Raw genomic sequence first — 26,744 nt, forward strand, 5'->3', positions numbered from 1 at the left:
GAGGAAGCTAGATATATATTCTTTTCCCCTCTCCCTCACCTCCTGTTCCTTCCTTCCTTCCCTCCTTCCTACCTCCTTCTCTCCTCCCTTCCCTCTGTCCCTTTTTCCTTCTGCCCCTCCCTTCTTCCCTCCTTTTTTCCAGTGTCACACAAATATGACACTATAAACAAGCAATTTCTATGTTAAACCTCGATGCCACAACCTTGATCATTTGGAATAGCCCCCTAATATGGTCACTTCAAGGTTGGAGTCTTCTGCAGTGTGGAAGCACTTGGAGCAAGCTTGGCCGTTATCTACTGCCACACAGGGGACTGCAAAGATGCCCATGACCTGGTCCCCAGGCCCTCCAGGTTGGACAGTCTCTGCTGCTTCGGGGCCAAGCTTTGGTCACAGGAATCCTTTGTCAGGCTGCCTCAGATCCCATCTGAATTGATGACCACCCAGCACCCTTTCCTGCGGCTCTTGCCAGCTCCCTAGTATTCAGCTCCCTGAATCTTCACTGCTATGGAACCTACAGATTCTGCTTGACTCCCCCAACCTGAGGGAATCTCATGCTGGCTTTAGGGTCTAAGTCAAGCACTTCCATTGCTTCTCATAGACATTTTGTCCATTTGTGAGACACGGCTTCTTCTAAGGACTCAGGCCTAAACCATTTGCCTCTCTGTGCTTCAGTTTCCTCTTCTATAAACATAACCACCTACTCATAAGATTATTGAAAGGATTAAATAATTTAGTACATGTAACTTATTTAGAACATTGGCTACCATATAGAAAACACCATATAATCAATTACTATTATAATTAATGATGTGTTGCAGCTGCCAAAAAAAAAAAGTAATCGTTCTTTAGGCTGCGTTAATGGAAATATAATAAGTATAATAGTGGAGGTGATAGTCCTTGTATAATCACCACTAATGAGACCACACACAGTATATCTCAATTTCAGAGGAACTATTTTAAGAGAAATTTAAATAAACTGAAAGGTATTCAAAGGAGATGGACTCAAATGGTGTAGAAGAGTAACACCTTCTTATATGAAAGGGGGCTGTATTAGTTCGTTCTCGTGCTGCTAATAAAGACATACCTGAGACTGGGTAATTTATAAAGGAAAGAGGTTTAATTGACTCACAGTTCAGCATGGCTGGGGAGGCCTCAGGAAACTTACAATCATGGCTGAAGGGGAAGTAAACACGTCCTTCTTCACATGGCAGCAGCAGGAGAAGTGCCAAGCAAAAGAGGGAAAAGCCCCTTAGAAAACCATCAGATCTCATGAGAATTCACTCCCTATCATGAGAACAGCATGAGGGTAACCACCCCCAGGATTAAATTGCCTCCCACTGGGTACCTCCCATGACATGTGGCGTCAAGATGAGATTTGGGTGGGGACACAGCCAAACCATATCAAGGGCTGAAGATCAGAGATGGTTAATTGGATGCAGAAAAATGTGGAGTGAAGGGGAGGAGTAGAAGAGAGGGGGTATATAATTTATCCTCAAATATAGGAAGGGCTATTTTGCCATCTTCATCTTTGTGTCCCCAGGTCCTGGTAGAATGCTTGGCACTAAGTTCATGCTTAATAAATTTTATTGGTTCTACTTGGTTGAAAAGTCAATCAGGTAATCAATCAATCAATATATTCATATGGATGAATAGTGACCTGATATTGGAAATTATAGGGAAATAACAGTAATTAACATGAAGAAATTTTAAAAATAATTTTTACAGATAGGAAGGGAATTCCCTTGCCCTTGGAAGGATGACTCCTGGTGTCTGTTTAGGAAGGTGATGCTGCTGGAGGAGGGGCTCAGGTGTAGAGGAATTGAAACTGGATGATGTGGATGCTTTCCGGATTTTCTATTTCTCAGACCAATACAAATTTTCTCCACCAAAAAAAGTCAGAGGAATTACAGAGGGTTGCCAACTGTTTGCCAACAATGGATATTACAACTAATTCAATTATCATCCACTATTGCAGTCATTCTGTAAAAACAAAAACCAAAAAAAGCACATTTTAACAGAAGGGAAGAAAAGGAAAAACATGATCTCAGAAGAAAGGAAATGCTTTAAAGTCATAACCTTAGCTTTCTAAACATCACTCTCTTTTCCTCACTTTTCTGTAAAGCAGTGAAAACATCGCTGAGCAGCACCAGTTTGAGGGTCTATATTTGAGAACTACTGAATTCAATGACTTCAAAGTCCTTTGCTGGCCCAGATACTTGCTGTTTCCAGTCCAAAAATGGAGCCAGGCACTTAGCATGCACTCAGTGTATATCTGTGGAAGAAATGATGGAATCACTTGCAGGCATTTGATTTTCAGCAACATTTCTCATCCTCAAGATGGAAACCCCATGCTACAAGTACAGAAGCAACTCCCCAAAAAGTTCATGGAGGAAAAAGATCAGTTAAAACTCATGAGGACAGAAGAGAGGCTACATTGCTCTGCTCCAGCTGACCTTTGGAAAGCCATATCCTCTCTACCACCTGTATTTCCCCCACCATTAATGAACACCCTACTATTTCCATAGTATTCAGCTGTTAGTAGTGCATTTGTGTTCATTACACCATTTGTTAATTTATTAAACATTTATGGAGCATTCACTGTGTACCAGGCACTGTGCTAGGTTCTGGAAAATAGAGAATATTTAATAATACAGTGTTCTCTCTCCTCCAGACATGGTGGTACCCCCATTCTGTGTTCCCCAAGCATCATTACCTGTCACTTCCCCTCACAGCACCGTAAACTCCTCCAGAGCAGGGGTTGCATCTATTTATCTCTGGATCCCCAGTGCCTGGAAGGATGAAGTGATCAGATGGAGAGAACCAAAACAAGCTCTGCCATATTCTCAGCCTGGATAGAAAAAAAAATGCCCAGATAAGTAATGTGGCTGGTGCTGATCAGGCATCTAAAAAATATTTGATTGGATAAGCCCTGAATGCAAGGATGGCTACACAATCTGCAGGGCACAATAGGAAGTGAAAATATAGAGCCTCTTGTTCAAAATGCAGGGAAAACATGCCCTCACAGAAACTAAAATATAAAGCTTTTTTTCTTCCTTTCATGGTTTCTTTTTCAGCTAGGCATGGTGAGGGCTTTGTATTTGTTACTCAATATCATTCTAAGGAAAAAAATGTAAGTTCCATTAATTTTACTGTTCTTTATATTGTGCCATGCCAGTTTTAAATGCAAATATAAGAGCATTTAACTCAAATGCAGAATCATCAAAATTATATAATTCAAAATTGGTAGTCTGTATTTCATTCTTACCAGAACAATGGGAACAGCACAAAGCTATTCTTACCAGAACAATGGAAACAGCACAAATGTTTTTACTACATTTCTCGATACACATATTTTCTACCAATGCTTTCTACCTTTAGTTTACTGATGAGTAAGGAAAGACTTCAAGGAAAGGAAACTATGGCTCATCTTATCTTCGCTTTTCATCAACCATCATTCTTGGCATAAGTGGTTGACTAATACAAGGAAGTAGCACAAATAAAAACAGAGATAAGAGGATAGAATTCTTTGGTGGTTCATGCTTCTTTGAATGCCATTGCCTTCTTTTTGCACTCAAAGTAAGCTCTAGTCCAAATGGCCTGTCTTGTATGCACTTTAAGTCATGCTGATCTCCCAGGCTTCGTGAGTCCACCAGAGTTCTGTGCTCATGGGCATCATGAATGCCCCAATGTGAATGGCATGGTGAGGTACTGTGGACACCCATACTGTGCATCTCTCCTCTGTTCAAGTGCATGCTTCACTGTCCCGTTGGACTCCACTTACAAAGCGTAAGTTCAAAGACAAAAAAACTAAGAATTTAAGACTGTGGCAGCAGAGCATTAAGCCAAGAATGAGTCATGGACAAGCTCATAAAGCCAGCTTTGCTTGGAGGAGCCCCAGAGTTCACAGCCAAGGGAACAGTTCCTGAAGGCTGACTGAGATGCTGAATCCAGAGCCCTAAAGACCCAGGCTAGTTAGGCCAGGTAAAGAGGGGAGATTGGTTGCTTATGGGAGCTGCCTTAGCAAGGAGAAAATCAGCCCAGGCTCTGCAGAGAAAATGGCAAATGAGGCTCTGTCTCCCTGCAGGACTCAGAGAGGAGTTTGGGATGAGAAGCAAAAGAAAGCAGTTACAGTCCTCCTACACTCAGCCTCAAGGAACCTCCTAGAACCCAGAAAGGGAAAAATAGCCAAGACAACATTCTCATATTCATCAGGACTCTGAGGCCTGAGCAATTTCACTGCTAGCCCTAGAAGGGCCATCTTTCACGTTGGTGAGAGTTGTCATGGGAACAGAAGTCAGGGGCAATGGATTCGGCACTGGCCACGCAGCCAAGTGGGTTTTCTCCTAGGACAGGGCCCACTCCTGGACTTTATTGAAGCCTTGCCAGATGGAAATTGGGAATGCCATCCTTAACTAACAGCAAACAAAACAGTTGAAATGCCTCTTCTAGCACCGAGTCTTCTTCAGCTGTAGGTGAACCATTGGTTTTCTCTCTGGTTCACCAGCCAGATGTTGAAAACCTTCCCAACTCTGGAAAATGGCCCATGCCACCTACTGGCTGAGTGTCCTTAGCTAGGTACCTTTATGGGCCTCAGTTTCCTCATCTGAATATAGTAGAAATAATGCCTTCCTCAAAGAGATGTTGTGGAGGTTAAACGAGGTAACACATGAAGAAGGGAGTATTCTCTTTGTTTTTCCTTACATGTCCCTCCTCATTTTGTATATTCAATCTCCCTGTTCAGAAGCATTCCTGCTCTCTGTGTCCAAGAAGGTCCTGAACAAATCATCCCATCCATGGCGCTTCTATTTCCAGCTGTCACTGAATTCCCCCTTCCTTTTTTTTTTTTTTAATATTTATCTATCCCACACATTGGAGCAATTGGTTACATTCAGCTGGCTGAATGCTACTGTGAAAAAGGGATGAATGGCATTAGAGGAATTTCTAAACTCAGTAAGTCTCAGTAATGTTTGTTTACTTTATCATCAGAGTCCTCAGCACAAATCCTGGCACATCAGAGGCACACAGTAGATTGAATTATGACAGTGTTCAGCTTCAAACTCTTTTAAAAAGTTTCCCTTTGGCCTCAAAAGGTAGATAATAGATAGATAGATAGATGATAGATAGATAGATAGATAGATAGATAGATAGATAGATAGATAGATAGATAGATGATCGATATAGATAGATGATAGACAGATAGTTGATAGAGATATAGATAGATAATAAATAGATGATAGATGATAGATATGGAGATAGCTATATATCTCCACACTTCCATCATGGCCTGCCAAGGCTCTCTGCATTATCTGGCCCCTTCCCAATTCTCTGTCCTCATCTCTTGTCATCCTTCCCCTCCATCATTATTTTCCAAACCCACTAGCCTGTTTTCAAAATGTCTTCTCAAAAATGTCAATCTTTTTCCTACAATAAGGCTTCACGTATGCTCTTCCCTCTGTCTTAAATGACCTTTCCCTGCTAGTGGCAGCGCTAGTTCTTTCTCGCCATAGAGGTCTCAGCTTTATTGTGGTGTTCTTTGATCATATCATCTAAGGTGGTCTTTCAAGTTTCTGTGATGGTAGAAACTATGTCTTTGTTGTTCATCTCTGGGTACCAGCACTTAGCATTGTGCATGACACACAGTTGGTAATTAACAAATTGAATGAATGAATGCAAGCATAAATGATAAATGAAGTAAATATTATTTTTTTCTTCTGCTCATGCACATTTTTTTTTCTGGGTGCTTTGCAAATGCAAACAGTATCTTCCACTAGAATGCCAGCAGGGTGAGCATTATAGATTTCTTTTGTTTCCAGTCTAGCATGCAGCACAGTACAGTGCTTGTATACAACACTCAAAGAAATTTTGATGAATGAATGAATTATCGAATGAATGAGCAAATGGGCACGTACCCAAAACTTGCTGGACTGAACTGAATTAAGTAGACCTGCCGGCATAAAGGAAGTGCCACATCCTTGCACCAGCCAACATGTGTTCTGCATTTGTCAGTGATGCTTTCTTGTGTTTGGTGTGTTCACATGGTCGTCACCATCAGCCTGCTAATGGGATCATAAAAGAAGGGGAATCAGGGTCCTGGGCTTTTTCAGAGTCATCAGCTCAAAGCCCTTTTAATGTGAGTTTCTGATTCGATTGGGTGTGGAGAGAAGAGAAAAGGTGATGAATGGCCCAAATACAAGGAAAATTCAGATACCTGACTTTGTTCTTATCTCGGGAAGAATGTGACAGCCTGAAAGAGTCAGCAGCCGGCATACTGAGTCATGATGAACTAAGAAACTCAAGAATGTCCCTTGATAAATGTTTGCTGGATGAATGAATGCTTCTGTTGCTTATTACCTTTTAAGTGAATAGGGTCAAAGGTTGCTATTAACCCAAGGCTCATGGGGGAAAGATATTCTTTGTGACCTGGCAGGAATTATTACCAAGGGCAGACGAGGCCAGCAAGTTCACATGGGTAATGAAGACAGGGTCACAGGTTTGAGGTCCCCTAGAGACTAGTTATCTGCAGGCAGAGGGAAAATCTGCTTCACAGCCATATCACATGCCCTAATGCTGGGCAACCGTCTTGCAGATTCATGCATTCCTCCTGGACCATCTTGTCCAGGAGGGGAAGGTGTAGGATGGATGCATTTGCTGAAACCCCTCATCAAAGGAAAACAACCAAATATTTGTTTACATTTGATTAGGACATGTTACTGGTGTTGGTGATGATGATTATAGTAGCATTTATTGAGTAGTTACTCTGTGACAGGTGGTACGCTAAGCTCTTTACATGAACTTTTTCACTTGACCTTTACATGCATGTACAATCATGCCACCTTACAGATGAGAAAACTGAAGTTAACAAAATTACTTCACATCCACTCTCTTATCCATGTCATCTAGTTGAATTCACGGCAGCCTTGCAAGGTAGAGTTTATTCTCTTTCTTTTACAGATGGGAAAACTGAAGGTGGAAGAGATTTGTTGATTTACCAAAAATCACTCACCTGGGAAGTGGCAGAGGCTCCTACCAGATCCCGGTATTCCAAAAGTCAGTTGCATTCTCTTAGCTAGGACAACACAGAGACCATTTTTTCTTGATAAGCAGATTAATAACATGGTCCTTACACATGAAGTGTGATGAGCTCAAGACCAAGGAAAGCAAGGCTGACCGTTGCAAAGAATTGCCATCTAAGAGGTGACCCAACCCAAACCCAGGGGTTTCAAGGCTGATGAGGGGGCACAATGAGATACAAAGGGATAGACCAAAGGGTCCTTCCTGCAAGCCCAGCTCTGCCACTTACTGTGTGTGGTGGGCAAGTTACTTGACATCTCTAGGCCACTAGGCACTGTCTTAAATGTATTAAATGCATCAACTGATTTAGTCCTCATACTACCATTTGAAGTGATCATTAGTTAACCTCCTTTTATGAATGAGATAACTGAAAAACAAAGAGACCAAGCAGCTTATCCAAGGTACCCAACTAAAACGAGGCACAGTTGGGATTTTGATCCAGGTAGTCCAGTTATAGTGCCTGTGCTCTGAAGAGTCACAGCATCCTACTAGAAATAATAATAAAAGGGCCTGGCATGATGGCACATATCCATAGTACCAGCTACTTGGGAGGCTGAGGCACAAGGATCACTTGAGCCCAGGAGTTTGAGGCCTGCCTGGACACCATAGCAAGATCCTATCTCTAAAAATAAACAACAATTAATTAAGAATCGTAATAACAATAATAATAATACCTAGTTCATAGGCTTTGGGGGATATAATGCATACAAAATGCATAGTAAAGTGTCTAACATGTAGTACTTATTCAATACATGGCATATTTTATCACTGAATACATTTCTACCTTAGGAGGTTTATTTTTCAATAGGTATACAGGAATATCATGATTAACCTCAGTTAGGTGATACAGACTGATGGATGGTCCAGGATGGTCTAAGACTTGAAATTAAACATTTCGTGCATGGGCCAAGCTACAATTCCCAGAAAAGCATCTAACTCAGCAGGCCAGTTCTGGTGCTAGGCCTATTTCCTAATGATGGGTTCTAGTTCAGGGTTACCAGCAGTCACAGGAATACAAAGCAGCAAGAAAACAGGGGCAAGTTGTACTCTACACAAGTCTATATCTAGGAGGTCCATCATCAGCCACCAAGACCCGAATCACTGGGCTGCAGCTCCAGGACAAGGCTATAAATCCTGGGGAGGAAGATCCCATGAGGGCAAGGCAGGGCTGGGAAGTAGATATGTTATGAAAACAAGGGCTTGGGCACAGAGACTAAGGGAGAGATAGGTGGCTGGGATCAAGATAAAGTTTATCCCAGTTACCAGATAACTGGACAGATGATAAATATTAGACAGGCAACCCAAGTGGGACCTGAAATTAAGTTTCATTTGACCCATCTAGAGTTTCTTAAAACTCTCCTGCCTTGGGGCAGCAGGGAGGCTCAGAACTTGGCATGAGGGGAGACATAGATGAGGCTGAGAGGTTCCAGCTGGCAATGAAGAGCTCACCAAGGCTGGGACCCAGGCAGGGTCCAACACATTCAGACTGAAGCTGGATGAGCACCTGTCAGGGATGTCGGGGTGAGGAGGCTGGCCTCTGGTAAACGGTTGGACCAGTGATCTTTGCTATGCCTTTAACTCTGCAATCCCTTGAATGCAACAGACTCACGCACTTTTGCTCCTCACTCCTCCCTGGATCCTCATGAGCTCACTATGGACTAAACAGAGACTTGCCAGAATTGCTTTATACGATAGCACTTTTGTTCCAAATATGGAGACAGTACAATGCTCCAAGAGCTGAACCTGACAGAGATGTCTCTGAGAACAATCTCCCTGCAACAGCAAAGCCATCCTGAACCCTACAACTTCACAGCCGTGTGTCTGTTTTCAAAGGTGATGCAACTGGCCGTGGGGAGGCAGGAGCCCCAAGAATGATGCTGAGGCCTTCAAGGAGCAAGCAGGGGACAGTCCCAGCCATCAATGGAGTCTTGTGGCCTCAGTGGAAAGGGAGGAACGCCCTGTCTCAGGAATGCAACCTCCAGAGTGCAGAAGACAGCCACACTTTGCCATTATGAAACCCCAAACACTCTGGGTGTGGCGAGACTTTTAAAAGCCTATTCTGCTCACTGAGGAGCCTTGGAAATGTGGACAGCATACCACCCAAGGCCATTAAATGCCCAGACAGCTCTGGGCAGAGACAAGAACAAGGATCCAATGAGCTTGAGGCAGAGTGTCTCAAAGAAATAAACATGCGGTGAAGGTATTTCCATAGCCAGTAAATACTGTCTTTCAGGGGGTTCAGAAGGAGACCAAACAGCCTGCCCCCACCATCCCCCAATAAAAGAGTGACACTGTGTATCTAAGGAGTGAGCGGCCAGGCACAGAAGCCAGATTTCCCAACCACCCTTTAATTTATAGGCCATAAATGATGGAGCCCATGATCTATTGCCCCTGACTCAGGGGGGATTTATTCTGACTAAGAGCACACACAGAGCCCACTGATATAACTAATGGCCTTGGGTGGAAAAAGGTCGGGCTCTCACTAAATGCTAAGTAAAGATGTTTGGAGCAGACAGTTATAATACTGAGAGATGATTCCAAACATCACATGAAGCAGCAAACACTACTCATCTCAGCTGAGGTCAAGCTGCAGGGGAGAAAAACCCAGGATGCTGCAGACAGGGAGTGACAGCCTGAAGTAACTGGCAACAGAGCTTCATCTCTCACAACCTTTCCATTTTACATCTTTTCAAGTGTGCCTCTTACCTGAACTTTCACCCATCAAAGTCCACTCTCAGGTAAAGGTTGGATCCACTCCTTCACACTGAGCTGCCAGTGCTGGGAGGGCCTAAACCTCATCTGTCCCATGATTATTGCAGCTCCAGAAATAGTTCAGTGCCCATCACAGAATGCGGGCTTAATAAATCTTTATTCAATGAATAAAAAGACAGAAATAGTCTGTTTTTATTCATTCACTCATTCATTCATTCGTCCGTCCATCCATTCATCCAACCAGTGTTTCTCAAAGGGAACTTGTTACCAAGAGAGAGCTTCTTTCATGACCAGTGCCTGGGGGGCAAAAGAGACTTTAATAATGTTTTATTTTCACTGTGTATCTTATTGCTGTCATCTATCTATAGCAAGTGATACTGATTTTCCATTTATGGTAGTGATTTCAAGTTTCATTTTGTCCAAATTTCTTCCTCCAAAATAAGAAGTCAATTTAAATAAAAAAATCTTCAGTAGATAAACACACAGGTTTTATAATTATATGGCCAAAATCTTCTAAAATAAAGACATTCTCAGATGAAAGATGGCTAAGAGGATTTGTCACCAGAAGACCTGCTTGAAAAAAATTGCCAAAGGAAGTTCTTCAGGCTGAAGAGGAATTGTATCAAAAGGAATAAAACTTCAGAATTAAAAGAAGAGTGGCATAAATGCAAATAACTTGATAAATATAATAGATGACTTTTCTTCTCTTAAATTCTTAAAAATATGTACTGCTATTGAAAGCAAAATTTCTAACATTGTCTGAGAGGTCTCCAGTGTAATAGACATAATATACATGTCAATTATAACACCAAGGGTAAGGGTAAAATGACCTGAGTGATGGTAAGGCATCTATGCTTTACCTGAAGTGATAACATATTAACTCTAAATAGAATGTGAACATTTAGGTGTGTATATTGTAATGCTCAGAGAAACCACTAAAATAATATAAATATTATGACACAGGGTCATAAACAGTGTCTCTTCCCCAAGCTAGATGTGAAAGCCTTATGATTTTCTGGGCAGTAGATAGAATACTCAGAGGGTCTTCTTAACTCAGCAGTGGAAAATAATCAGTTCTAGACTAAACACTGTTCTGGCCCAGCCTATAAAAAGACATAAAAGCAACACTCCAAAAAATCTGTTTCCAAGTAACTTAACTGTGTACCAGAACAAGACTCTGTAATATAGGAACACAAAAATATCCAGCATCAAACAGGGTAATTAGAGTCCCTAAAGGAGAGTGATAGGAGACAGAAAAAAAATTTTGGAGAAATATTTCTCTAAAATGTCCAAATTTGATGAAATCTGTAAACCCACAGAACAAGAATCTCAAAACCCTGAGTACAAGTATTGAAAGAAAAACTATCAACCTAGAATTTTATGCCCAGCTTAAATGAGTTTCAAAATCAAACTAAAATAAAGTCAAAACAAAACTTTTACGGATATATGAAAACTAAACAAATTTATTCACCAGCAAAGCTGCATTACAAGAAATATAAAAAGACATCATCATTTAGGCAGAAGGAATATGATATCAGATGGAAATGTAGATCTACACAATTGAATGAATACCCCTGGAAATGGTAACTGCATGAGTAAACATATAAGATTTTTTATTATTTAAATATCTTTAAACAAACTAATCTGTTTAAGCAAAAATAGTAACAAGGTAGTACAGGTTTTATAACACATGTACAAGTAGAATATATGTCAAAAATATAAGGTTGTAAGGAGAAAAATAGATAATGCTATTGTAAGTTTTTTATACTGTACATGAAGTAGTATAATATTACTTGAACCTAAAGCAACTTCTAAAATAACAATACAGAGTTACAGCAAATAAGCCAACAAAGAAGATAAAAAGGAATTCTTTTTTAAAAACATTACTCATTCCAAAAGAAGGCAAGAAAAAGGAAACAACATATGGGCAAATTTTTTAAAAAGTGAATAGATGAGAGACTTAAACATGCCATATCAAAAATCCCATTAAATGTAAGTGGTCTAAATATCCGATTTAAAAGGCAGAGATTTTCAGAATGTGGGAAAATGCAAGACACAACCATATGCTTTCTACAAGAAATGTACTTTAAATATGAAGACACAAACTGATTAAAAATAAAAAGGGAAGAAAAGATATAATGTATTAATACCAATCAAAAGAAAGATGCATTTGTATTTTATTCTCTTTGTAGCAATTGTGAATGGGAGTTCACTCATGATTTGGCTCTCTGTCTATTATTGGTGTATAGGAATGCTTGTGATTTTTGCACATTGATTTTGTATCCTGAGACTTTGCTGAAGTGGCTTATCAGCTTAAGGAGATTTTGGGCTGAGATGATGGGGTTTTCTAAATATACAATCATGTCATCTGCAAACAGAGACAACTTGACTTCCTCTCTTCCTATTTGAATACCCTTTATTTCTTTCTCTTGCCTGATTGCCCTGGCCACAACTTCCAATACTATGTTGAATAGGAGTGGTGACAGAGGGCACCCTTGTCCTGTGCCAGTTTTCAAGGGAATGCTTCCAGCTTTTGCCTATTCATTATGACATTGGCCGTGGGTTGGCCATAAATAGCTCTTATTACTTTGAGATACATTCCATCAATACCAAGTTTATTGAGAGTTTTTAGCATAAAGGTGTGTTGAATTTTATTGAAGGCCTTTTCTACATCTATTGACATAATCATGTGGTTTTTGTCATTGGTTCTGTTTATGTGATGGATTACATTTATTGATTTGCATATGTTGAACCAGCCTTGCATCCCAGGGATGAAGCTGACTTGATCATGGTGGATAAGCTTTTTGATGTGCTGCTGGATTCAGTTTGCCAGTATTTTATTAAGGATTTTTGCATTGATGTTCATCAGGGATATTGGCCTGAAATTTTTTGTTGTTGTTGTGTCTCTGCCAGGTTTTGGTATCAGAATGATGCTGGCCTCATAAAACGAGTTAGGGAGGAGCCCCTCTTTTTCTATTGTTTGGAACAGTTTCAGAAGGAATGGTACCAACTCCTCTTTTACCTCTGGTAGAATTTGGCTGTGAATCCATCTGGTCCTGGGCTTTTTTTTTTTTTTTTTTTTGGTTGGTAGGCTATTAATTACTGCCTCAATTTCAGAACTTGTTATTGGTCTATTTAGGGATTGGACTTCTTCCTGGTTTAGTCTTGGGAGGGTGTATGTGTCCAGGAATTTATTCATTTCTTCTAGATTTTCTAGTTTATTTGCATAGAGGTGTTCATAGTATTCTCTGATGGTAGTTTGTATTTCTGTGGGATCAGTGGTGATATCAGCTTACAAGGGATGTGAGCGACCTCTTCAAGGAGAACTACAAACCACTGCTCAAGGAAATAAGACAGAACACAAATGGAAAAACATTCCATGCTTATGAGAGGAAGAATTAATATCATGAAAATGGCCACACTGCCCAAAGTGATTTATAGATTCAATGCTATCCCCATCAAGCTACCATTGACTTTCCTCACAGAATTAGAAAAAAACTACCTTAAATTTCATGTGGAACCAAAAAAGAGCCCATATAGAGAAGACAATCCTAAGCAAAAAAAACAAAGCTGGAGGCATCATGCTACCTGACTTCAAACTATGCTGCAAGGCTACAGTAACCAAAACAGTATAGTACTGGTACCAAAATATACATATATATAGACCAGTGTAACAGAACAGAGACCTCAGAAATAATGGCACACATCTGCAACAATCTGACCATTGACAAACCTGACAAAAACAAGCAATAGGGAAAGAATTCCCTATTTAATAAATGGTGTTGGGAAAACTGGCTAGCCATATGCAGAAAACTGAAACTGGACTCCTTCCTTACACCTTATACAAAAATTAACTCAAGATGGATTAAAAACTTAAATGTAAGACCTAAAACCATAAAAATCCTAGAAGAAAACTTAGTCAATACTATTCAGGACATAGGCATGGGCAAAGACTTCATGCCTAAAACACCAAAAGCAATGGCAAAAAAAGCAGAAATTGACAAATAGGATCTAACTAAACTAAAGAGCCTCTGCACAGCAAAAGAAACTATCAACAGAGTAAACAGCAACCTACCAAATGGGAGAAAATTTTTGCAATCTATCCATCTGACAAAGGGCTAATGTAGAGAATCTACAAGGAATTTGAACAAATTTACAAGAAAAAAACAAACAACCCCATCGAAAATTGGGCAAAGGATATGAACAGACACTTCTCAAAAGAAGACATTCATGCGGCCAACAAACATATGAAAAAAAGCTCATCATCTCATCACTAGTCGTTAGAGAAATGCAAATCAAAACCACAATGAGATACTACCATCTCATGCCAGGTAGAATGGTGATTATTAAAAAGTCAGGAAACAACAGATGCTGGAGAAGATGTGGAGAAATAGTAATGCTTTTACACTGTTGGTGGGAGTATAAATTAGTTCAACCATTGTGGAAGGCAGTGTGGAGATCCCTCAAGGATCTAGAACCAGAAATACCATTTGATCCAGCAATCTCATTACTGGGTATATACCCAAAGGATTATAGATCATTCTATTATAAAGACACATGCACACATACATTTATTGTGGCACTATTCAGAACAGCAAAGACTTGGAATCAACCCAAATGCCCATCAACAATAGACTGGATAAAGAAAATGTGGCACTTATACAGCATGGAATACTATGCAGCCATAAAAAAGGATGAGTTCATGTCCTTTGCAGGGACATGGGTAAAGCTGGAAACCATCATTCTCAGCAAACTAACACAGGAACAGAAAACAAAACACCGCATGTTCTCACTCATAAGTGGGAGTTGAACCATGAGAACACATGGAAACAGGGACAGGAACATCACACACTGGGGCCTGTAGGGAGGTGGGGGGCTAGGGGAGGGATAGCATTAGTAGAAATACATAATGTAGATGACGGGTTCATGGGTGCAGCAAACCACCATGGCATGTGTATACCTATGTAACAAACCTGCACATTCTGAACATGTTTCGCAGAGCTTAAAGTATAATAAGAAAACACTTTAAAAAGAAAGATGCATTTAGCTATATTAAATTCAGACAAAATAGACTTCAGAAGACATAATATTATCACAGATAATAATGTTCATTTCGTAATAATAAGAGATCAATTCATCGAGAAAACATAACAATTCTGAATGTTTATGCACCTAATAATAGAGTTTCAAAATACATGAAGCAAAAACTGATAAAACCAAAAAGAGATGTAGAAAAATTGACAATAATGGTCTAAGATTTCAATATCACTAACTCAGTAATTAATCAAACAAATTGACAGAAGATTGGTAAGGAAACTGAAGACTTGATCAATACTATCAACTAACTTGACCAAATTAACATTTATAGAATCCACCACTCTATATAAGCATAATACACATTTTTTTCCAAGAGTACATGGAATACTTACTAAGGTAGATCATATTTTGGGCCACAAAATAACTCAATACATTTAAAAATGATTTAAGTGGCCAGGCATGGTGGCTCACGCCTGTAATTCCAAAAGTTTGGGAGGCTGAGGCAGGCAGATCACTTGAGGCTGGCAATTTGAGACAAGCCTGGCCAACACGGTGAAACCCTGTCTCTACTAAAAATACAAAGATTAGCCAGGTGTGGTGATGTGCACCTGTAATCCCATCTACTCAGGAGGCTGAGGCACAAGAATCGCTTGAAATCAGGAGACAGAGGTTGCAGTGAGCCAATATCACTTCACTGCACTCCAGCCTGGGCAACAGAGCAAGACTCCATCTCTAAATAAATAAATAAATATCCAAGTCACATAACTACTTTAATAACAAGCGTTCTCATCCATAAATGGAAACAATATCTACCCTTTAGGAGTCCCTATGAAAAATTAGAAACAATATGTAAAAGAATATGAACAGAAAAGTCACTCAATCGTGTAACTATTATAATGTGCTCAAGATAGCCAAGCTAGAAAGTAGACAGGATCCAGAGTAGAAGCCCTAGTCTGCCAAACATCAAAGCCAATACTTCCCAATATACAAATCAGATACACTCACAGTGTTTTGGTGAGAACAAATAGAATAGTGCTTGTGATCATCCTTTGTAGGCTAAAGACCACAAATTCACATGTAGCAAATAATTACTATTATTATCAACATTCAAGATTATGAATTTGAGTATTTACAATGTTCTGATATCAGGACATATCAAAAAAAGTTTCTTTTTTTGTCTAAATTCTTATTTAATAGAGTACATTTTAAAAGCCAATAACTTGTCTCCTGAGTACTATAATAAATATACACACGTTCACACCCACATAAATATATTGTGTATGAATATACATACAAGAATAATTCCACATACATAAAATACTAATGTTATTCTATCTGTATATATACACATGCTTTATTACATATTACATGTTCATGCACATGTGTACAAATACTATCTACATTTGCAATAATGTCACCTTAAATGCACACAAATATATAGTCAATGACAGATTTGCAATAGTAATGTCAGCTTATACTTACATGTTAATTTATAGTTTCCAAAGCAATTTCATGTACATCATCTCATTTGATGTTTCCAATTGTCCCGCACTGTAGGTAGGCTAAAAATCATCACAGCAAAGCATAGTGGGAAAAGCATGCCTTCTAGAATCAGGAAGATATGGTTTCAAATTCCAGCCACGTCTGTTGCAGAGGCAGACTCAAAGACACAGTGAAAACAAAATGGGATAAGTGCAGTGGGAAACTGAAATAGATACGGGGAAGCCCAACCTCAGGTGCACAAGATGGACAGGCAGAGAAGATGGGCTGGAAGAAGTTCTCTCTGAACTGTCTTACAGAAGTGACTGACATAAGAGTAATGGATCCCAGGGGATCAAGGCCCCACATGCCAAGGCACTGGGACAAGAAACCATTTTTGTTGGTTTCACTTTTTCTTCTTGAATCCTAAACCTGGGTCTTCTAATGGCCCATTTTTCTTACCTATTCACCATGTTATCCCTTCATGATTTTACTGGCTACATCATTTTTAATTATTGCCTCCCACTTTAGAAATGGTCTCTCTGCATTGACTCAGTCCCAAAGTTTCAACTATTAGGTTAGATGCCCAGCTATCAGTAGCAACTCAACATGTCTACAGTAGGTTTCACTCCCACCCCTTTGCCTTACTCCAAATCATTTTCCTGACTTTTTTGTTTCTGTTAAGAACAGACAGCACCATCTTCTTAATCATCTGGCTGAAGCTGGCAAATCCTACTGCCTTACTCTTCTCTCCTTCATCTACCACATCTTTTTGTAATTCTTCTCAAAAGCATCCCCAATTTTAATTACTTTACAACTGTTAGTGTTAAAGAGTTGATACTGCTCAATATTCTAGTGTATTAGCCCAGGATCTTCTTGTGGAAATGGTAGAAATTCCAACTCAAATTGCCTCTAATAAAGATAATAATTTGTGGGAAAATGTAACTGAAAATTAGACTTCAGACAGGGCTGGATCCAGGTCCTCATTATTATCAAATATCACTCTCCATATCACTGCTCTAGCTCTCTCTGACTTGACAGCACTCTCAGTCACTTTTTCTTATGTAATAGCAAACAGACTTTGGGTTTACATCCTACCAACTGGCAACCCCATTGGTAAGAGGATGCCTCACTCATGATTCCAGCAAACATTCTATGAATGATTGTTGTGGTTTCAGAACAATGCGCTGTATGTTTTCTCCTTGGCCAGACCTAGTTCACTAACCCCACCCTCAGGGTGGGGGTTAGATCAGCCCCACCCAAATCACAGTGACCAAGCGGAAAAGACGGTCCCCAAAAGCAGAATTGAAGAGCTACTACCCTAAACTGAGAAAGGACAGCTAGTTGGACAAAAAAAATTAAAAACATAAAATATCCCTCCAGTATGCTCCTTTATGGTATTTCTTAATTCCAATTTCATTCCACTTTAAGTCACTCTATTCCCTGTTTGCAAATTAATCTTAAAGATACATTTGATTATTTCTTCCCACTGTTGATGAGTCTTCAATGACTCCTCACTAGAAGCCCTATGGTGCTCAGGGAATAGCAATTTGCAAGCATGTGTGAAAAATTTCAGAGCCCTCCTTGAATGAGAGGGAGAGATTTTGAAAGAGGTGAAGCTTTAATGAATAATCAATGTGGGTGAGTGAAGGAGTTACAGTTTTATTTCTGGTAGCCCAGTTGGACACCTTGGGTTAGTGTAGCTTATAACAACTCTGTTACATAAGAATTCATCTGTCATGGATGGGATTCATAGAAAAGCATCCAGAAAGGCAGAATTTGGCAGCTCTGAGTTTCCTGTGTAGCTGTCAAAATCCTTATTTCACCTACTGGAGTCCTTTGGCCCTTCTACTGCCCCAGGAGAGCTACATGAGTTTTTCTCTCTTTCTCATATGTCATGAGCCCCACTAGAATGCAATACTATGAGGACAAGGAATGTGTCGATTTTATTGATGTCTATATTCCAACGCCTAACAGAGCACCTGGAAAATTGTACCTTTAATATTTACTGAATAAATGAATGAATGAATGAATGAATGAATGGTAAATGCCAAACAATGTCTTTCTTCCTTCAACATATGTTAACCCAGAGTCTTACATATAGCATAGTCTTCACACAGATGGATTTAACTTTTTTCAAAACACATTTTTAAAAAGGATTCTAGTCATATGTTTTTGTTTGGGGCCAGTGCAAATTTTGAGAAGTAAGCTGATTTGAATTATCTATGCACCAGAGTTCTAAAATTGATAGATTCTAATCATAAAACTGTAGAATGTTCACAAACAAGAGGGATGTACTCACCGCATTCTATTTTTCTGTGTCATTCCCATTTCAGTGTAAGCACCGCTGAAAGCAAACACTAAGAACATTTTCAAATAAATGTTATCTATTCTTAGATGTGAATCATGCCACTGTTAGCCAACCATTGGTAAAACAACCATCGTGCATGCACATCCTTCCTCCCAACCTAGAAAAATTCTACCCCTCCCAGGGTCTTCTGGCCTTGACACTCACCCTCCGCACTGCTAGGTGGCCATCCAGGCTCAGCATCTAGCAGTTTTTGTTTTTGGTTTTGGTTTTGGTTTTGGTTTTTGAGACGGAGTCTCTCTCTGTCGCCCAAGCTAGAGTGCAGTGGCATGATCTTGGCTCACTGCAACCTCTGCCTCCCGAGTTCAAGCAATTCTCCTGCCTCAGCCTCCTGAGTAGCTGGGATTATGGGCATGTGCCACCAAGCCCGGCTATTTTTTTTCTTTTTTTTTCTTTTTTTTTTTTTGTATTTTTAGTAGAGACAGGGTTTCACCATCCTGGTCAGGTTGGTCTCGAACTCCTGACCTCATGATCCACCCACCTCGGCCTCCCAAAGTGCTGGGATTACAGGCGTGAGCCACTGCACCCGGCCGCATCTAGAAGTTTTTTACTGCTTGGGAAACATAGTGAATTTTAATGCTATTGAGCAACTTTGCTCAAACACTCCTGGCGTGAACTGAGCAAAGCCCTGGTTGCTAGGCAGCCATTACAAAAGCACAAGGATTTCCAAAATAAAAAAAGACCCAGAGCACACTTGAATCAAGTACAATTGCACTGTTTATTTGCAACTGATTGGATTGCACCCCTACCTTGGTTAGATAGTTTATTTCTCTATGAATTACTCTAGAAAATACTACTACTCTAGCCTTTCCAATTTTTAACTAAGCTGAAAGTATTTTTACTTTTTCGAGACTCTCAGTAAGGAAAGAATGAGGTATGTTTCAATGCTGGAACTTCTAGCAAATAGTAGGTGTTCAATAAATACTTGTTGAATTAACTAATTAATTAATATGTGGGCACAAAAGCTTGCTTTTGCACCCTGAGGCAATCATGGCCTCTGGGGAAAGCCAGCCTTGCTGTATCCTGAGGCAATCACTCACTCTGGAGAAATCCAGCCTCCATGTTGAGAGCACACTCAAGCCATCTATGGAGAGGCCACGTGGTTAGGAACTAAGGCCTCCTGCCTACAGCCATGCGAGAGAGCCATCTTCAAAACAGATTCTCCGGCCTCAATTAAGCTTTCAGATGACTTTGCCAACATCCAACTGCAGTCACATGTAAGACCCTAAGTCAGAACCAGCCAGGTAGGCCATTCCCAAATTCTTAACCAGCAGAAAGAGGAAAATATAAGTTAAATGTTTATTATTTTAAGCCATTATGTTTTGGGGGTGATTTGTTATGCAATAGATAATACAGTCTATTTGCTTATCAATAGATTATATTGATAACACAATAGATAATACAATAACAATTTGTTATGCAATAGATAATCAATCTTCTTTCACCTTGTGTGAGATGACAGCTTATTAAAATACAAACTCCTGGAAGGCAGGTTTTCTGTCTTATTTGCTCCTGTATTCCTGGTATCTTGTATGCATCCAATAAACAATGAGTAACAACTCACTTAATGACAAGCTGGTTCCTAATTTTTTATAGAAAACTATATATGTTCACACACAGAAACAGAAGTATAATTCTTCAATAAAATGATACTTTTTAGCGAAAAAGCATTAGATAGCATAATTATCCAAAAAGGAACTATTGGAAATTACGGAAAAAAAGTTATTAGTATTCAAATAATCCTCCTCCCTTACTGGGGTGGGAGGGAGATACATGCAGAAGGAATACAGGGCCTTGAAGTATTCAAAGAAAGAACAATTAACAAAGGGCATAGTTTGAGAAGCCCAGCTTCTCATGAGAAGAAAAAGGCATTGCAAGGTGGCACAGAGGGACTAAGATCTCAGGCTGTACTTGGAGGTTTTCTCAGAGTGCTCCTGAAGCAATATCATAAAAGGAATTTGAGAATACAAGGCCAGTTGAACAAGTTAACCCCTCAGCCCCTTTCTAACTTGAGCTGTTGTGAGTTCTCCTGTCCTCTGCTAGCCTGAGAAAGCTCAAGAGGAAGACCATGGGGCCCCCATTTTCCACATTCACATTCACACACGCCCTCTCTCCATCAAGTATCTTAGACTATCTGTTTGAGCACAGGCTAAATAAGTGTCCTCAAATAACAGATGGTGAATAATGACAGCAAGTCCCTGTCCTGTTCCCTGACAATAAAGCTGGTATAGATTAAAGGCAAGATTTATCCTCCCTGGAACCTCAGGTAATGAGGTGACTACCTGTATTCAAATCAAAGACACACTCATGCTTTCTTTTCTTTCTAACGGCTCAATTTCCAGAGTTGATATTGTGTACTCTGCCACATGCTGTGAGGTATGTAAGAAAAGTGACATGTGGCCTGGCATCTCAGCTATTTATCACCCCCCTCCAGAGCCAGGGGGCAGTTTCGAATGTGTTCTATTGCCCAAGATCTAAAAATTAAAAATAGTAATTTAAATGTCTCAGATCAGAGAATCATATTCTTCTCTTCTTTCCATTTGTTGCTTTTGAGTCTCACCACGACCACAATATCAGGTACACAGCAGGCCTCTAAAACTCAATATTGCTATTGCTGTTAGTTCCATTCATTCAAGAAAAGCTTGTTGGGCATCAACTATGTGCTAGCACTATACCAGGTTCTTTATATACACTATTTAATTTATATCAATAGCAATCCAATGGGCTGAGAAAAACGAAGCTCAAAGATTTTGAATTATTTACCGGAGGTTGCAAAGTTAGGGATCGGCCCAACTCCAAACCCAGGTTTTTCTGGTTAGCCCTGCTGCCCCAATCAATACAGTCTTTTAAATGAAGACAACTTTGTATCCACCAAGATAATGAATCCCAAGATTCTCACTACCCCTACTTTCTTATGTGTTAACCAAGATTCCAATGTTTTGAAAGAGTTTAATTGCCTGGCTGAATTTATTTAGACATAATATTTCTCTGCTTATGGAAAAATATTTGAAACTCCCAACCCAGGTCTTTGCTCAGCATGAGACAATCAGATTTATCACAGAATCCATAATGATCCTAGCATAAGCAGTTGACATTTTACCAAGGCATGGCTTTTCTGAAATATGGACAATTGTTCTAAGTTCCTCATCATTCTGCTCTTACCTCCCAGAGATTTTTAAGGGAGACATTTAATATAATCATTGTAGTGTTTTAAGAAGGAGGTTCTATTCTGAGGCTATTAATATAAAAGGAGACCAGTGTTAGGCCCTTTGTTGATGCCCCACTTCTCCCAGCCCACTCCATGTTAATTAACCCAGCAAGGAGAAAGACATGGAAGAGGGAAGGCAGGAAGGCAGGGGGTGAGAGAGAGGAGACGGCCTTGAATTCAGTAGGTCCCAAAGCATAAAAGGAGAGTGGCAGGCAGCACCAAGCATCCTGCTGTTTGACAATGCTGCCACCTTCTGGCATATATTGGAAATTTACTAGAAAAATATTACTAGTCACTGTCATTTTATAGAAAACCCACAACGATGTGATCGGATATATGAATAAAGTTTGTTTTAATTACCTCCGAGGTATTCCTGGCATCTATTGAAACTAGAATTCAATACACTTACTTTTCAAGCTCCTGTCTTTTAAAGTATTCCATACTGTGGCTGGACGATTAGAGAAACTTCCTGGATGTTGTACTTACCTCCATGCAGGCTCCCTTCCAATCCAGTCCCTCCCCACACCCATCCCCTACCTCTAGCAGTCAGAGTCTCTATGACTTAATTTCACTTGGAACAAATTCAAGTGTGTTTCTCTGGCCCAGGAAGGATCCCCAACTGGTAGCCTGCAAGCCCAGTTACAGCAGCTCAGCTTTTATATATATGTCCAGAATAGTGTTTTAAATGACTGTAGTGGGATATCCCCATGTCTCAGTCTTCCAGCAACTTCCCAACCACACCCAATACACATACACACACACACATACACACAGACACACACACACCTATTCACATACTCATTTACGCACATGGCCCCTAAAGTCAAGAAAGTTTACTTGGAAATTTACATTCATCCAGAACCTCAGAATGTGACCTTATTTGGAAATAAAGCCCTTGCAGATGTATTTAGCTAAAAAGAAGTCATACTGGATTAGAGTGAGCCCTAAATCCATGACTTACGATGGACATATAAGGACATATGACTTATGTCCTTATAAGAAAAGACAATTTTTTTTCAAGATGGTGGATTAAAGGCTTTTAGTGTGTGCTCAGCCACTTGGAAACAGCAAGACAGTGCATAAAGATCCACTCTGTGAGCTTAATTCAAGAAGGAAAATGGGAATCCACCAGAATTGTGAAGGACATTCCAAATACCAGGCAGGAGAATGCCGGCAAACAGCCCCCATGACAGTGTATGGCTGATAAAAGTAAGTAAAGCCCCAGTACGTAAGAGAGGCAGAGAACCTCCCTCTGTAAGTCACCTTTCCGTGGGGATCCGAGAAAGACAGGCCAAGGGAGAGCACTTTGTTTCTCTCAAGCCGTGGAACTAAGTTGGGGAGAGGTTTGAAGCCACTGCGAAGGAATGGGAATGGGAAAAGCTACAGACATATTCCCAGACTCATGACTGAGATCAGGACGCCATTTTTTATCTAGGCGCATACAAAGTCACACATTCTTTGCTGACCCAGTAGCATGACTGCACAGACATTTTAGTCTTGGGTGAGAGATTGGAGCACCTGCTCTGGAGTAGGGTAGGAGCCTCTACAGTCAGAACTGTGGAAAGTGCCTCAGCAGTAGGTGCTAGAATTGTATTCTCCCCCATCACAGGTCTGGGGCAGGAGGAAAGCTGCTACAGCTGCAGTTTTATGTGGGCAGCAAGACTTCAGCCAGGGCCATCTTGGCAACCTGGAACCCGTCTGCATATGCCATTGCTGGGTGCCCAGAGTGCTCCTCTGAGACCATGGTGTAGCAGGGCTCTCTCCACTCCACCCCAGACAGAAATCCAGGCATTCAGAGCACACTTGGCCTGGACCAGTAGCCTAAGCTGCCCCATCCATCCTGGACATAGACTGTGGTGCAGCAAGGTCTTCACTGCTCTACACCCAGGCAGATCTCCAGGTATTCAGAGCACCTGCTTGCGCAGATCAGCAGCCTGAGTCTCCTCACCCCTCTTGTGCAGAGATCTTGGTGCAGGGGGCCCTCTCTCCTCCACACTCAGGTAGATCTCCAGGCATCTGGAAAACCCACTCAACTTGATAAGCAGCCTGACCTGCCCCACTGTTTCTGTGCAGAGAGCCTGGTGCAGAGGATTCCTCTCTGCTACACACCCAGGCAGATCCCCAGGCATCTGGAGCATCCACTCTCCTGGATTAGAGTTCAGGCTGCCCCCCATTACCATACAGAGAACAGGGGACTGAGGACGTTTTCCAGCTCCACACCTACGCACATCTCTGGGTGCTTGGTGGCCACCCACTGGATTCTCCCTCCCTCAGCACAGGTGCTTGTGCCTGCCATCACGGGACCTGTAGGTGTACCCCCCCAAGAGCACCACCTCCCCCCAGGGGCTGAGCAGGGAGCTCAGACTACTATGCATTCCATGAATCAGTTCATTGTCTAGGGCAACACAGAGCTGCTTCCAGTAAACAAGGATCAAGTATATACCCAGCCACACTGGCTGCACCAGCTCCTACCTGTAAGCACCATCTACTGGCTTGTAGATCAAACTGCACAGTGTGATATAAAATTTGCTGAGGATGCTGCCTGGTGGCTCTGGTCCCATAGGGGCCGTTGGCCCAGCCCGACGGACCTTGAGCTGCGGTAGCCCACCGCTGGAGAGGCTGTTCGCCTGGGGCGGGCTCTTGCGGACCTTCCTCAAGCACCAGGCGGGGTCTGAAGCCCATTTGAAGCTCAGGAGGCCCGAGTTGTTGGCAGTGGTCAAGTTGCTGAATGAGAAGAAGCAGGAGCTGTGGGAGACCGAGCACTTGCTGCACGATGAGGATGAAGATTTAAGGAAATCTGCAGAGAATGAAAGAACTTTGTGTCAAAAAGAAATAACTCAGTTGAAGCATCACAAGAAACAGATGAAAATGACTTGATCCTGGAAGTAACTGCAGGAGTTGGAGGTCAGGAGGCAATGTTGTTTACTTCAGAGATATTTGATATGTACCAGCAATATGCTGCATTTAAAAGATGCATTAATGCTGCATTTAAAAGATGGCATTTTGAAACCCTGGGATATTTTCCAGGTGAAATAGGTGGCCTTTAGACATGCATCTGCCAACATTGGGGGTTCAGAAGCCTATAGGCACATGAAATTTGTTTTTTTTTTAATGATACTTCAAGTTCTAGGGTACATGTGCACAACATGCAGGTTTGTTACATATGTATACATGTACCATGTTGGTGTGCTGCACCCATTAACTCGTCACTTACATTAGGTATATCTCCTAATGCATTCCCTCCCCCCTTCCCCCACCCCACAACAGGCCCCGGGGTGTGATGTTCCCCTTCCTGTGTCCAAGTGTTCTCATTGTTCAATTCCTACCTATGAGTGAGAACGTGCGGTGTTTGGTTTTTTGTTCTTGCGATAGTTTGCTGAGAATGATGGTTTCCATCTTCATCCAGGTCACTACAAAGGACACGAACCCATCATTTTTTATGGCTGCGTAGTATTCCATGGTGTATACGTGCCACATTTTCTTAATCCAGTCTATCACTGATGGACATTTGGGTTGGTTCCAAGTCTTTGCTATTGTGAAAAGTGTCGCAATAAACACACGTGAGGCACATGAAATTTGAAGGAGGTGTGCACAGAGTACAAAGAGTGCCAAAGACAGAAAAGCAAGGCCGTATCCATACTAGCACCATGACTGTAAGCAGTATTGCCCCAACCTACTGAGATTAATCTGGTGATTAATCTGAAAGATTTGAGAATCAACACTAAGCGAGCCAGTGGACTGCAGGGGCAGCATGTAAATACCACAGACAGTGCTGTTCGGATAGTTCATCTTCCAACAGGAAGAAGAAAACGGATGAGAAGGAAAAGGAGTATTCCTTGAAAATAAGTAAAGAAGATTTTTCTATTAAAACTTTTTAATTCTTGTAACACTATTCAGGTGTTTCTGAATGTCAACAAGAGAGATCTCACCTGAAAAAATAAAGAGCTGGCTATGAAAAAGTTACATGTAAAACTGTACAACATGTATCTAGAAGAAGAAATGAATAAAAGACACAATGCTAGAAAAATTCAGATTGGAAGTAAAGGAAGATCAGAGAAAATAAGAACATATAATTTTCCACAGAACTAAGTCACAGATCACAGAATAAGCAAGTCACTGCATGATCTTGAAACTTTTATGCAAGGAGAATATCTACTGGATGAACTTGTACAGTCATTGAAGAAATACACTGATTATGAATCTTTAGTAGAAATTATTTCCCAAAAAGTTTGATTTTTTATTCATACACTTTGTAGCTTAGAAAAATTCTACTACAGCACATCCACATAGTGTAAAAATACCATTATTCTCTTAAAAAACATGAGTTAACACAGTTGGAAGTAATGTGCATATTCTGAAGTCACAGATAATTTACACAGATCTCTTTCAATGCATTAGTAAAAATCATACAATATACAGATGGTCCTCAATTTACATTGTGGTTAATTCCCAATAAACCTATCATAAGTCAAAAATACATATAACATTAGCAACACAGAAGTCTCCTACTTGATAACAGCTTGACTTCCCAATTTTCCAACTTTACCGTGGTGTGAAAGAGGTATGATTCATAAGTCCAAAGGAGCTCCTCAGCTTGAAATGGGGCTACATGCCGATAAACCCATCATAAAGTCAAAAAATCCTAAAACCATCATAAGCTGGTGACCACCTGTAATCATGACATGGTGGTAAATGCTGGACGCTTCTTTATGGTAAGTAGACAAAGGAAAATCATTCTTTGTCCTGTTCTATGTAGATATTTAATGAACTATCAAAAATTCAGTTTAAATCTTTATTATGAAAAACTTTAAACATAAAGTAGTAGAAATATGACAGTAAATATTATATCCTAATACCCAGTCAGGAGAC

At 40.5% G+C, this 26,744-nt stretch overlaps 1 pseudogene; it reads left to right on the forward strand.

Annotated features, from left to right (window-relative positions):
• Positions 1-22,685: 22,685 nt before the first annotated feature.
• Positions 22,686-26,108, forward strand: LOC116813866 (peptide chain release factor 1-like, mitochondrial; annotated as a pseudogene).
• The last annotated feature ends 636 nt before the right edge of the window (positions 26,109-26,744 follow it).

The sequence above is a fragment of the Hylobates moloch genome, unplaced genomic scaffold, assembly GCF_009828535.3.
Source record: "Hylobates moloch isolate HMO894 unplaced genomic scaffold, HMol_V3 SCAFFOLD_9, whole genome shotgun sequence".
NCBI lineage: Eukaryota > Metazoa > Chordata > Mammalia > Primates > Hylobatidae > Hylobates > Hylobates moloch.